Genomic DNA, 12770 nt, shown 5'->3' with positions numbered 1-12770 from the left:
CCACTCACGAGGACTATACGGCTGTTGCGAGGCTGTGCAGGGACAAAATTAGAAGGGCCAAAGCTCATCTGGAGCTCAATCTGGCTACTGCCATTAAAGATAACAAAAAATGTTTTTACAAATACATCAACACCAAAAGGAGGACTAAGGACTAAAGGATGTCCTTTACTGGATGCGGGGGGAAACTTAGTTACAAGGGATGAGGAAAAAGCTGAGGTGCTTAATGCCTTCTTTGCCTCAGTCTTTAGCGGCAAAACCAGTTGTTCTCTGGATACCCAGTACCCTGAGCTGGTGGAAGGGGATGGGGAGCAGGATGTGGCCCTCACTATCCACGAGGAAATGGTTGGCGACCTGCTACAGCACTTAGATGTATGCAAGTCGATGTGGCCGGATGGGATCCACCCGAGGGTACTGAGAGAACTGGCGGAGGAGCTGGCCAAGCCGCTTTCCATCATTTATCGGCAGTCCTGGCTATCAGGGGAGGTCCCAGTCGACTGGAGGCTAGCAAATGTGACGCCCATCTACAAGAAGGGCTGGAGGGTAGACCCGGGGAACTATAGGCCTGTTAGTTTGACCTCAGTGCCAGGGAAGCTCATGGAGCAGATTATCTTGAGTGTCATCACGCGGCACTTACAGGGCAACCAGGCGATCAGGCCCAGTCAGCATGGGTTTATGAAGGGCAGGTCCTGCTTGACGAACCTGATCTCCTTCTATGACAAAGTGACGCGCTTAGCGGATGAGGGAAAGGCTGTGGATGTGGTCTACCTTGACTTCAGTAAGGCTTTTGACACCGTTTCCCACAAAATTCTCCTCAAAAAACTGGCTGCTTGTGGCTTGGACTGGCGTACGCTTCGTTGGGTTAAAAATTGGCTTGATAGCCGGGCCCAAAGAGTCGTGGTGAATGGAGTCAAATCCAGTTGGAGGCCGGTCACTAGTGGAGTCCCCCAGGGCTCAGTACTGGGGCCGGTCCTCTTCAATATCTTTATCGATGATCTGGATGAGGGGATCCAGTGCACCCTCAGTAAGTTTGCAGATGACACCAAGTTAGGTGCGTGTGTCGATCTGCTCGAGGGTAGGAAGGCTCTGCAGGAGGATCTGGATAGGCTGGACCAATGGGCTGAGGCCAACTGTATGAAGTTCAACAAGGCCAAGTGCCGGGTCCTGAACCTGGGGCGTAACAACCCCAAGCAGCGCTACAGGCTGGGAGATGAGTGGTTGGAAAGCTGCCTGGCAGAGAAGGACCTGGGAGTACTGGTTGATAGTCGGCTGAATATGAGCCAGCAGTGTGCTCAGGTGGCCAAGAAGGCCAACAGCATCCTGGTTTGTATAAGAAGCAGCATGGCCAGTAGGTCTAGGGAAGTGATTGTCCCCCTGTACTCGGCTCTGGTGAGGCCGCACCTCGAGTACTGTGTTCAGTTTTGGGCCCCTTGCTACAAGAAGGACATGGAGGTGCTCGAGAGAGTCTGGCGACGAGGCTGGTGAGGGGTCTGGAGAACAAGTCTTACGAGGAGCGGCTGAGGGAGCTGGGATTGTTCAGCCTGGAGAAGAGGAGGCTCAGGGGCAACCTTATCGCTCTCTACAGGTACCTTAAAGGAGGCTGTAGCAAGGTGGGGGTTGGTCTATTCTCCCACGTGCCTGGTGACAAGACAAGGGGGAATGGGCTAAAGTTGTGCCAGGGGAGGTTTAGGTTGGATACTAGGAAGAACTTCTTTACTGAAAGGGTTGTTAAGCATTGGAATAGGCTGCCCAGGGAAGTGAATGAGTCACCATCCCTGGAGGTCTTTAAGAGACGTTTGGATGTTGAGCTTAGTGATATGGTTTAGTGGAGGACTTGTTAGTGTTAGGTCAGAGGTTGGAGTAGGTGATCTTGGAGGTCTCTTCCAACCTAGACGATTCTGTGATTCTGTGAGGTCGCCTCCTGGCCTCCTCTCAGCCTCCTGTCCTCCAGGCTGGGCAGCCCGAGCCTCCTCGGCTTCTCCTCACAGCACGTGTCCTCCTGCCCTACGCCAGCTTTGTTGCCCTCCTCTGGGTGCCTTCAAGGACCTTACCATCCTTTTTGTAATGTGGATTTATATTGGTAAGTGGCTTTTAGTGTTAGCACATTGTTATTATTCATAATGCAACAAAAATAATAATAGCATGGACCAATATCTCCCACAGACTTTGAAAGGAATCTCTTTCTGTTTCTATGGCAGGTGTAGTCACTTCTCCGCTTCCAAGGAAAGGCTTTGTTTGATTGTTTGTCAATTGTTTGATTTTGAAGCAGAAGAAGGGGACAAGAAGAAGAGATCAGAAAAGATGATGAAGTTATTTTAGTACAGGAATTGGGCTTCTTAAGCCCTTAGTCTATTGTGTCTTATCTGTATTCCGTGCTACATTTTAAGAACTAAATTATGAAACATTAGTATTCAAACACAGCATGGCATTTATTGCAAGCTAAACTATTTCTTTAAAACAAGATAATTAAAATGAGTTGTGGTAGGCATGAAATGCCTATGAAATCTTTCTATTAATGTTCATAGTGCTTGCCCTTGGACACAAGCTCATGACTGACAATGAAAGCACCCTGCCTGTGCAAAGAACGAATACACTTTTGTAATTTTCTGACAGCAGAGGCTATTGAATTAAGTGACTCATTATTAGCGTTTACCCTTTTGAAGTTATTTCTAATTTGTTTTGATACGGTGCAAAAGAAAGAATGGTAGATTAGCCAGAACTGAGACTTACAATAAACTACATAAAACAGACCAGTAGAGTTTGGCTGTACAATTACATGGACTCCTTTAGTGTCTCACTTGGTGCAGAGAGATCCTTTTCACTTCCTGGGGAACAAATTGTCACTCTGGAATAAAGGGACAGCATTTCACAATACCATCACCTGATGCAACACCATTCACAGTTAAATGTTGAAGGCTTGGTCTCATGCAGTACAGCTGCCAGCATTGCAGACAAGCCTGAGACATATGAGCAAAATTTTGTGGGGAATCTTGCACAGTGTATCATCTGAAACTTGTCTGTACAGTGGCTGACTTGAGCCAGAGCATCTGGTCCATAAGCAACACATTCACTGATGGATTTTTGAAGAAAAGCAAGCAGTTATCAAACCACCCAACGGTAGAGGGTTGTAACCTTTCCTTTAGGGATGCATCGTCATAAAGGAGTGTTACAAGAATCACATCAGGGGAGAAATCTAACAACCCTGGAGATTTTCACAGAACAAACATTTATAGCCCCAGCATTGCAAAAATATTTTGTGTTCTCTGTCAGTAATTGTTATCACCTATACCTCAAGTGGCCCAAATTGAACCATAGGGAATTCAGATGCCATTGCATTAAAGAAAGTGAACTTTGAGATTTACTTTTTTTGGGGGGGGAAAAAAAAAAAAAAAAAAAAAAAAAAAAAAAAAAAAAAAAAAAACAGAAACCTCACTTTCCTGTAACACTGGGCTCCTTACCTAAATAGAAAAATTGTGTTCTACTGCAATTGGTAATTGATGACCATCACCAAAGCACAGCTCCTGGGAGAATGAGCTTTATTTCCAAATACTGAAGTTAGCAACACAATGTTTAGAGATAATGTTTTGATCATGAAATGTCTCACCTTAAAGTATTTTTACGCAGCTGACTTCTAAACAAATGTTAAGTAAAGTACAAAATGTGATAGTCCATTGTCCTGGAACCATCACTACAGGAAATAGTTTAAACTTTTAAAAGTACATAGAATCAATTACATTTATTTCTTTACTGTAAAACTCTGGATGATTAGCTAAAAGACTCTTTCATGCCTCATGACACAGTGAGAAAGAGGAGGAGCACACAATCTACTTCCTTATGGCATTGCAATCCAAAGTATTTTGTTGCTCCATCGAGTGATCTCAAACACAAACAGATATGATCACGAGGGGTGATGGAAAATGCATGTGCCACTTGGGACCACAAAGCTCCCAGTACATAAGAAATTTGCCTAAAACCATACTCAGAAACTCTTCCTTGTTTTTGTTTTTTTTTTTTTTTTTTAAATGTAGTGGAGCTTCTTAAGCATGAACACAAGTACCCACATGAGATTCTAAAAATATTGAAATATACCTGAATGGTCAATAATATTGCAGATTGCTAGCAGGTTTAAATAATCTATATAGACATCTGGCATTAGTCCATTAGCCAGAAGAAACCAATAACAAGATGAGAACTTGAATAGCGTTTAACATACATACGGAGGCCCAAACCATCCTGAAAAGGATAAAGTAAATCTGAGGACTACAGGTGACATCAGATGAGAGTTGCCTTAGAATAATCCAAAAAATTACGATGCTAGGAAAACATTTGTTTTAGTGTAGTATACGTTTTACTGTATCAAGAGATTTTTGAGCTTTCATTTATGACTCACATGAAGGTAACTTTCACCTTCTTCTCTTGGAATAATCTTTTGATCAACAGTAACTGATTTGCTGTCTTCCAAAATTTTGAATATCACATGAGAAATATGAGCAAAATACAACCCTGCATTCTCTAGAGCTCAGCAACTGACTTTTATTTATTACATTAGTCAAGATATTCCAAAAGAAAGTAGATATATGATTAATAACTAATTTAGAAGAGATCAATTTTTAGTACACATCACTTATGTGAGAACCAAAATCTTTGTTAGTGCATTGCCCTCTGTCTCACACGATAATATTGTAAAGCATCAAGTCTGCCTACCAGTCACCAGAGATGTATTTACTAGATTTATTAAGCGTTTATCATTTTAAGTGAGTCACATCTTTATAAAAGCCACATTAAAAATTGCAACAGATTGAAAACATGTTTCAGAATAGGCAATGTATTGCTAAGTCAACGTGAGACAGTTCTTATGACAAACTTGACAGCTATGCCCTCTCCAATTTCATAATGAGAGAAGCCATGGGGCTCTGATCACCATTGGGAGCCTACTCCACTATGCCAAACTCTCATGCTCTCTGTTTTTATTTTGAGTCTTCCTTAGCTCATTTCTTTCTTCAAATGCCTTTTATATTTTCAAATGCTAACATTAAACAAGGTCTCAGTCCATACACAGCAAACTTTTCCACAATACTTTATTTTTCCCCTAAACTTTCTTAAGTCATTCCAGATTCTCAGAGTATTTTTTTCCATACACTTAAAGAAATTCTTATTATTTATTAGGAAAACATAGGATAATGAAAAAATGGAAACCACTTGAGAAACGATTAGGAGCACTTAATCAAATCAATCCTGCTTGCTACCTCATCTTAGATTAAAAACCAACATGCCTCAGTCAATTCAAAATTTGCAGCCCAACCTCATAGCCTCCTGGACAACATTGGAAAAACTTCTAATGTAGAGGAGAAGGACTTGGACAGCATGCCCTAGCAGCATCATGAAGACTAGACTCAAACAAACTGTATCAAAACATGAAGTTGATAGCTGATATGTCCTTTAAGGTCCTGCTGTTTTCAGCATTGGTCCTATTGATTTCAACATTGCAAGGTCACTGTTGGAGGGGAGAAAAATAAAAAAATAAAAAAAGTATTGCATGTAAATCTAATCTAAAATGCAAGGAAGTGGGAAAGCAAAAATTCATGGATACTATTTTTTCTCACTATGAATACTGAATTACAGTAATCATCAGCTATGAACTCAGTCAAATATTCTGCAAGCTCATTTTTCTTTCCTTAAGTTCATGAGAGCTTAATCATTCTAAGTCATGTGAGCTTCACAGTAAATAACTACACATATAATTTTATATCCTTCCATTATCTGATATAAACATTAAAAAAAAAAAAAAAAAGGCAATTCAGCTGTATGACAGTCTAGGAATAGTCATTGACAAAGAGCTGATAAAAAGTTCTTGGAAAAGCTTAGTATTTATAAATTGAATGGATATACATGATCAGGTTTTACAGAATGAAGAAAAGATTTAATGTCTCTGTTATTATTTTAAGAAACGAAAAATTATTCTATAACTAGGAAATGCAGAAAAAATGTTGAGTAAATGTTCAGAAAATGAAATAAAGGTTATCATCACAGACAAAATAACAGACCAGTTAATAAGAAAAATTTTCAGCAGAGAGCATAACAAAAAGGAGATTGATGAATAACCTGTGGCCATAAAGACAGCATCTTGCAATACCTGATAACATGCTACAATGGAAATAATACAAAATGTTTGACAGCAATAACTTAATAAATTATCTCCCAGAGTTTTGTTTTTTATTTAAGAACTTTGTTCAGGAAGCATTTTGACTCTGAGCATAGTTACGTTTTCATGTAAATGCCTTACTAGAGAGGGGTACTTTTCTTACATGGCTTCAAAATTCATTTAAAACCTTGACGAATAACATTTTTTAAATATGTAAAAATTTTAAGTGGTTGTAATGACAAAAGCATGGGGGATAATAAAATGACTTGTTTTAGATCTTGTCACTTAACAGCTGATAGAAGACTGGATGAAGAAAAAGGTTAATGAAATTCATTGGTAAATAGGAATGTGCAAAAAACAAGAGTGAGAAAGAAAGGAAACATTAACAAACAAAACAAAAACAAACAAAAAAAAAATGGGGAGCCATAATTCAAGTGCATTAAAATGACAGCTGAGAAAAGGAAACGATCAATGCATCAGGAAAACAATTCACAACATGAATAACACTGGAAAAATTAGTTGTGGTAAGAGAATCTATGGACAAGCTTGCCAAGCACTACAAGAGCAGAAAATGCCAATGTAGTTTGGACTAGGTTGTCAGATCAGGAATAGGTTTGGACATATGACTTCACTTGGTAGCTCTTCCCTGATGGTCAGAAGGATGAGCATTGGCCGTGTAGAAGATACTTAAGGTGGGAATCCTAACATAATACTGTGGGAAGAGCTGTAATGACATTTTGCAGTCCAGAGCAAGGCAGAAATCTTTCTGTTCCAGCCATCCTCCTGCCAAGCCCACTACAGTTGCATTGGCACCCTTTTAATACTTAGGCCCTGTGCAAGAGACATTTTTGTCTCTTTGTGCCTTAATGAACAGCTCCTACTTTTTTCTGTAGATACTTCAGTAATATATTTGCCTAAGCAGATACTGAAAAAATTGAGACTTTCTTCCAGGAAGACATTGTAAAAGATAGTATACTTCAACTACACAAGTAAACATAATTCATCCTGATTGTCACTATAATACCTTTCATGGGTGGAAAAAAAAAAGGGCTTTGATTTTTGTACAGTATTTTTTTTGCTACAACATTTTTTGAAAAAGTTCTGTGTTTTCTCTTAATGCAGGAAAGGTATTTGGCAAAGTTTTCTTTCCTCTACACTCTGCTTTTTCTTCCCTGATAATGTCAAGAACTATTCCTTCATACGAAGACATGTCAACACACCGGCTGATACTTCTTACAGTGTGTAAGCTTTGAAACATAAGACAGCAAAGATCATGGTGTAATAGAGATTGGGCTGAAGAGTGTAGGCAATAAAATCCCTTGCTAAGAAAGAGAACTAGAAATTCAGCTCAGTGTAATTTGATTGGAAGGAGAAGCACTTTATCTTTCTGTGCAAATTAATGGCTTAACTGAACTGTGTTTAGTTCAAATGTTAAGAGCATTGCATTAATCCTCTGAAAAATTTTAAAGCCCTAAACCCACCAAAACAGACTTCTAAGAAAGCTATCAACAATACTGATAAACCAACACGAAGAACAGTGACTACATTTTTGCCCTAAAATTCTGTCTTATGACTTTCAGATTTTGTAACGTTAGTCGTATGCATATAGAAGTAATTTTTCTTTCATTCCAATGAGTAAAGTTTGTTTTCTTCAGGATGGGAACAAAACACAATCTACGACTCCCTGAGCCCTGCAACAAATCCAAAGGGATTCATCCAGACCATCATTTTTTAACACAGTTTGCCAGGAAACTGTTTAGACTAAGCCAGACCTGGGGAGCTATGCTGGGACAGGGAACGAATGGCAGGGAATACTTTGCCTCAAGATCAGGTTCTCAGTGACTTGTCTTGAGGAGTAACACACTATAATATTATTTTCCAAGCAGAATGTCTTTCCCCCCAAAACAGGAAAAAGATTTCCTTGAAAATTTGTATGAGTAATTATAAAGATGCTTCCAAGTAATGTTAATTCAGCTACCTATTACATCATTATTACCACATTCTAAAAATAGTTTTCTACATTTTCTCTGTAAAGCACTAGTCCTGAGAAAGAAACAGTTCTCCTTCTCTTCTTGCTTTCCAAACACTGAAACTGAAATTTTTAAAACAACTATTGCTATTTTAAACACCAACATTAAAAAAAAGGACTTTGTTTCTATAAGGGAAAAATTATTTATTATCTGAGCTCCTCAAAGATTAAAAACAAAACCAAAGCAAAATAAAACAAACTATCTTAAGTATCTTACAATGTATAAATTAAAGAAGAAAGAAACAACTCCATCAAATTGGCAGTGTGTCCAAACTCACAGCACGGCATTAAATGAAGTCAGTGACATTTAAATGAGTGCACCTGTATGCATACAAAAATAATTTCCTAATTAATTATCTCTGCAGCTCTTGATGCCCTATCAGCTCAAAAGTACATTAATTATATCTAAATGAACAAAAAATTTTTACAGGTGGCCACAAAACTAGTGAATATATGAATATATCCTAATAGTTATGGTTCCTGCACTAGTAGATAAGGTCAAATATTCACTTACCAAATACTTCAGGGATAGTAAATATCATTGGAGGAAAGATGCTATATTATTATTGAGTGCAATTACACAGGTTGAGCTCAACCTTATGTACACAGACACATAAGACAGCATTGTCCTGGTCAGAGGGAGCTGCACGCTAATGGAGACAGGTATAGCTATATGTTTTGAATAGTGGCATACTGAGACAGGAAGAGTGTGTGTCAGGAAATAGACCAGCACTAGAATAGTATGGGTAAGGGAGGGACTAGAACTGAGACATGGTGATAAAAACCCCCAATTATGGCGGGGAGGGGAGAGAGAAAAAAAGAAAAGGCACTTAGCAGAAAGGATGCTAAATGTTTATCAAGCATCTGCACAGCCATGCACTGTCATTCTGTTAGAGTCTCTGCAGAGCATGCATATCTGGTTGCCTAAAATATGTTCACTGTGTTCTGTATTTACAAAATAGATGAACAAGTTTAAAATTACTGGATGATCCAAACCTGTTTTAAAGACTCAAATTCAATTTTTGTGTGCATTTAAAGGAGGAAATTCACACTCAAGTAAATCACCAATTTAATCATACAGCTGTCTTTCAACACAAACTTCTTCAACTTTTATTGCAGTCTTCAACTGAAGAGGCAATCAGCTGGAATTAGAACTTCTCCCGTAAGTCCCTGTGAAAAGTCCTGTATCCTGTACCTTTCTTTATACATTTATTTTTATATTTATATATTAGAAAGTACAGATACCAACAAAAATTTCTAGGATCAGAGCAATCCACCTAAATTCCATGACTCTATGAAATTAAGATTTATAAATTAAAGAAACTGATATCCTGAAAACTTGTGTACTTCCAGGAGGATTAGAAACAAGTGTGGCCAGGATAGATAATTCTTAAATATGAATACAATTTAAAGAAATATCACGCTTGTGTTGCTAAATCTTTCTATAACTTAAAAAAAAAATCAATAATCTCTATGGCAAAAGATGACCTAACATGAAGCTGCAAAGGCTGCACACTTCATCTTCAGGAGGGCAGTGAAAAGGAGTGAAGAACACAAGACCTGAAGAACTGATGAGTACCTCTCAATAGCAATAACTATGCAAGAAACAGATCTAAGTGCACTTATTTTTACATTCAGATTTTGGGGTTTAGTTCATTAGGTAGTTAAAGCATGTTTAAAATCAGGTGTGTTATCAAGTCACATTCATAAAATACACTTTTTGTGACTGGCTTCTTCTAGGCCTTTCTATTAGACATTTGTTATTATATCAAACTGAGAGCATTATTTGCAGGAATGGTGAGGGATTTCAGAAGAGGAGGTGATAGTATTCCCAAAGGTAACCAAGCAATTTGATTGCCAAATAACAATAGAGGCACTAGCTAAATTATATACAGTAGTGCTACTCATTTAAACATGTACTGCTTAGTTTTGTTAGGTGAGCTAAAACTTCAAGAAAAGAAACACTATGATTTTACTAGAATTTTACTGTGCTCTACTATAATTGCTTTGCTATCCCAGACACAGAGTGAATGGTTCCGAAGGCAGAGTGAGCCAGCGTTACATATACAATGTGGCAAGTCTCAGTACCGACTTTGTGAACATCACCCACTGCTATATGGATTTCCCAAGTAGGGCAGGAAACTGGAAAGTGATCTACATATTCATTAAAAAACACCATAAAAATCACAAGTTCTTTTCAATTTAAGCTAGTTCTATTGTACAGATTTTTCCTCCATGAGGACACAAAGGTCTCTAGAACTTAACCCACAAAAAATACGTATAAATTCAAAGTGGTAGAAAATTCATGGACAGGTTCTGACAGGTGAATTGTGTCTTTGAACACTTCCAGGTGCTAACTACAGAAAGTAGAGTCTGGCTCTGTTTTCATTTCCAAAATACTTGCAATATGACAAAAAAAAAAAAAAAAAAAAAGGGACTAGGTTAATCCACCATCTGTAAGTCGGCTGTTTACTGTGTACAACTCTGTGACTGTTTAACTACTGCAAGCTGTGTTCTTCAGTATTCTTGAAATAAATAAATTTGTTCAGAATTTGACATTCTTGTGGTTCCTTCTACTCCAAAACTCATCTGCTTGTACTGCTTCATTAAGATGTTCTCTTTGGGACTTTCCAGATACCTCCATATCAAGGAGGGTCAAGAGTGATGAAAGTGATCAGATGAACGCATATAAAGATTAGTTTGGTTGGGACGAAAGTAATACGGACTTCATCTTTTATTATATTGTCTTAAGATTGACTGCGTGGTTTCTTCTTTCAGAATAAACAAATCAAAATTGGAGCAACAAGGCATTTCAAAATTCTTACCATCAAACCACATGTTAATCACACCAAATAAAAAAATGTAACTAACCGATCAACCTAAAAGAGTGATTTCGAGACAATCCATGAAACTGAAATTTCTGCAAACTATTTGCCTTTACATTTAAAAAAATACCATTAGTAAGTAAGAATATGGGGAAATAGACAGACTGCCATGTAGTTTTCTATGAAAAGATGAACTGACAGAATCAATAAAAGATTTGTATAACACATTATTGATAATCTGATTTCCAACAATCTTTTAAAGAAACTGAAAAATACCCACTAAACAGATTAGATTTTAATGAAGATTATTAGCCTTGACAGAACAATTACTTTATTATTTTCCCTTCTCCATGCATTTTTAATAAAAAGTGACACTGAAATACGACCAGCTAAATATAAACCCATGCTGCAAAATAACCAAGGAACAGGTTTGTGACCTTCAAAACTCTTGTCTCTCAGGCCAGTGGGGAAATTAAAACAGCAGAGAATTTAACAAGTTCAATTTTCTTAGCTGAATATAGGGTTTTTCTCCATAGCAGAAGAACTAGTCAGCATCTATACTTATCTGTGGACAATACAAAGGCACCAGAACCTCAAAGTGCTGTCACAATACCAACGTGTAAAGACTGGTGACCTCATCTCTAGTCTCTGATCTTCACTCATTTCTGAGGGGCAGGTCGGTACTTAGTTACAGCAATTTCAGGACAGGAAGTGAGGACTATCACAATCATTAAATCAAAACTCAGATAACTATATTCTAGCTTGTTGCTCATAATGATGATGCAGAAGGATGATAAAATAAATTTGTAGATGAGGAAAATCTACTAAAAGTGGCAAATGCTACAGCTCTCACTATGTGTTATGAGATTTTTTAAACCATAAAGTAGCTGTAGTATGTGTTTTTTCTTCATTAAGCAGGAAAGAGCCCTACAAGAGAAAAGTTGAAGAACTGGGACAATACAAGTCCGAGTAATGGTGCATTATCATCAGACTCCCCCACAACACACTGGCATGCCCTTGCAAAGGTCTTCCACACCCAAACAGAACTGGCCCAGCACAGCATTATTATGAAAAAAAAAAAAAAAAAAAAAAAAAAAAAAACTGTGCTTAAAAACTAGAACAGAGAGCATAAGAAAGAGAAACTCTAACTTACTACCTGTTACAGTTGCCTGAGCATTTACTGATTCACTGAAAACTACTCCTTTTGGAAAAACTCAGTGATTCTGCAGTTGTGGAAGATACTATACAACACAATTACACCAGAATCAACTTCTGGTAATGCTTCCTGCAGTCACAAGCTGAAGAGTTAGCAGTTCTGTCATCCTTCACAACTGTCATCCCCACACCGGTATTTTCTAAGTTATGTAAATGTACAGTACATCAAAACGCAATCAGCCAACATAAAAAACAATCATGTCATGCCCTGGAGAGCTTTCATGTTAACAGAAAAGATATGCATTATATTACGGGGCAAAATGTCTTTGTTACATTTTTCCACTGCCATAGTGCAAAGCTGAAAGCTCCTTAACATGGCAGGAAACATGAAGAGAACGAAAACTGGAAGGAGTGCATTTTGCACAGTCATTTTGGTTACAGGACTCCCATTTCTCTGCAAATACAACTTCATGGATACTGTTAAAGTAAACCCTGGAAGATAAGTCAAAAGCAAGCAGTGAGAAAGGGGGAAAAAGGTGTGCTGTCTTCAGTATTGTTTAGCTCCTCAGGTATTTTAGAGATAAATACAGCTATTCTGTTAGGAGACAATTACTGCCAAGCA

General features: G+C 38.1%; 1 protein-coding gene across 9 annotated transcripts in view; it reads right to left on the bottom strand.

The window, feature by feature from the left end:
* Nucleotides 1-12770, bottom strand: part of GRID1 (glutamate ionotropic receptor delta type subunit 1) — a 597690-nt gene that overhangs the window by 452369 nt on the left and 132551 nt on the right. The window lies entirely within an intron of this gene.

This window comes from Cygnus olor, chromosome 7 (assembly GCF_009769625.2).
Source record: "Cygnus olor isolate bCygOlo1 chromosome 7, bCygOlo1.pri.v2, whole genome shotgun sequence".
Taxonomy (NCBI): domain Eukaryota; kingdom Metazoa; phylum Chordata; class Aves; order Anseriformes; family Anatidae; genus Cygnus; species Cygnus olor.
Note: the sequence above shows the minus strand (reverse complement) of the source record. Positions and strands in the feature narration are given on the sequence as shown.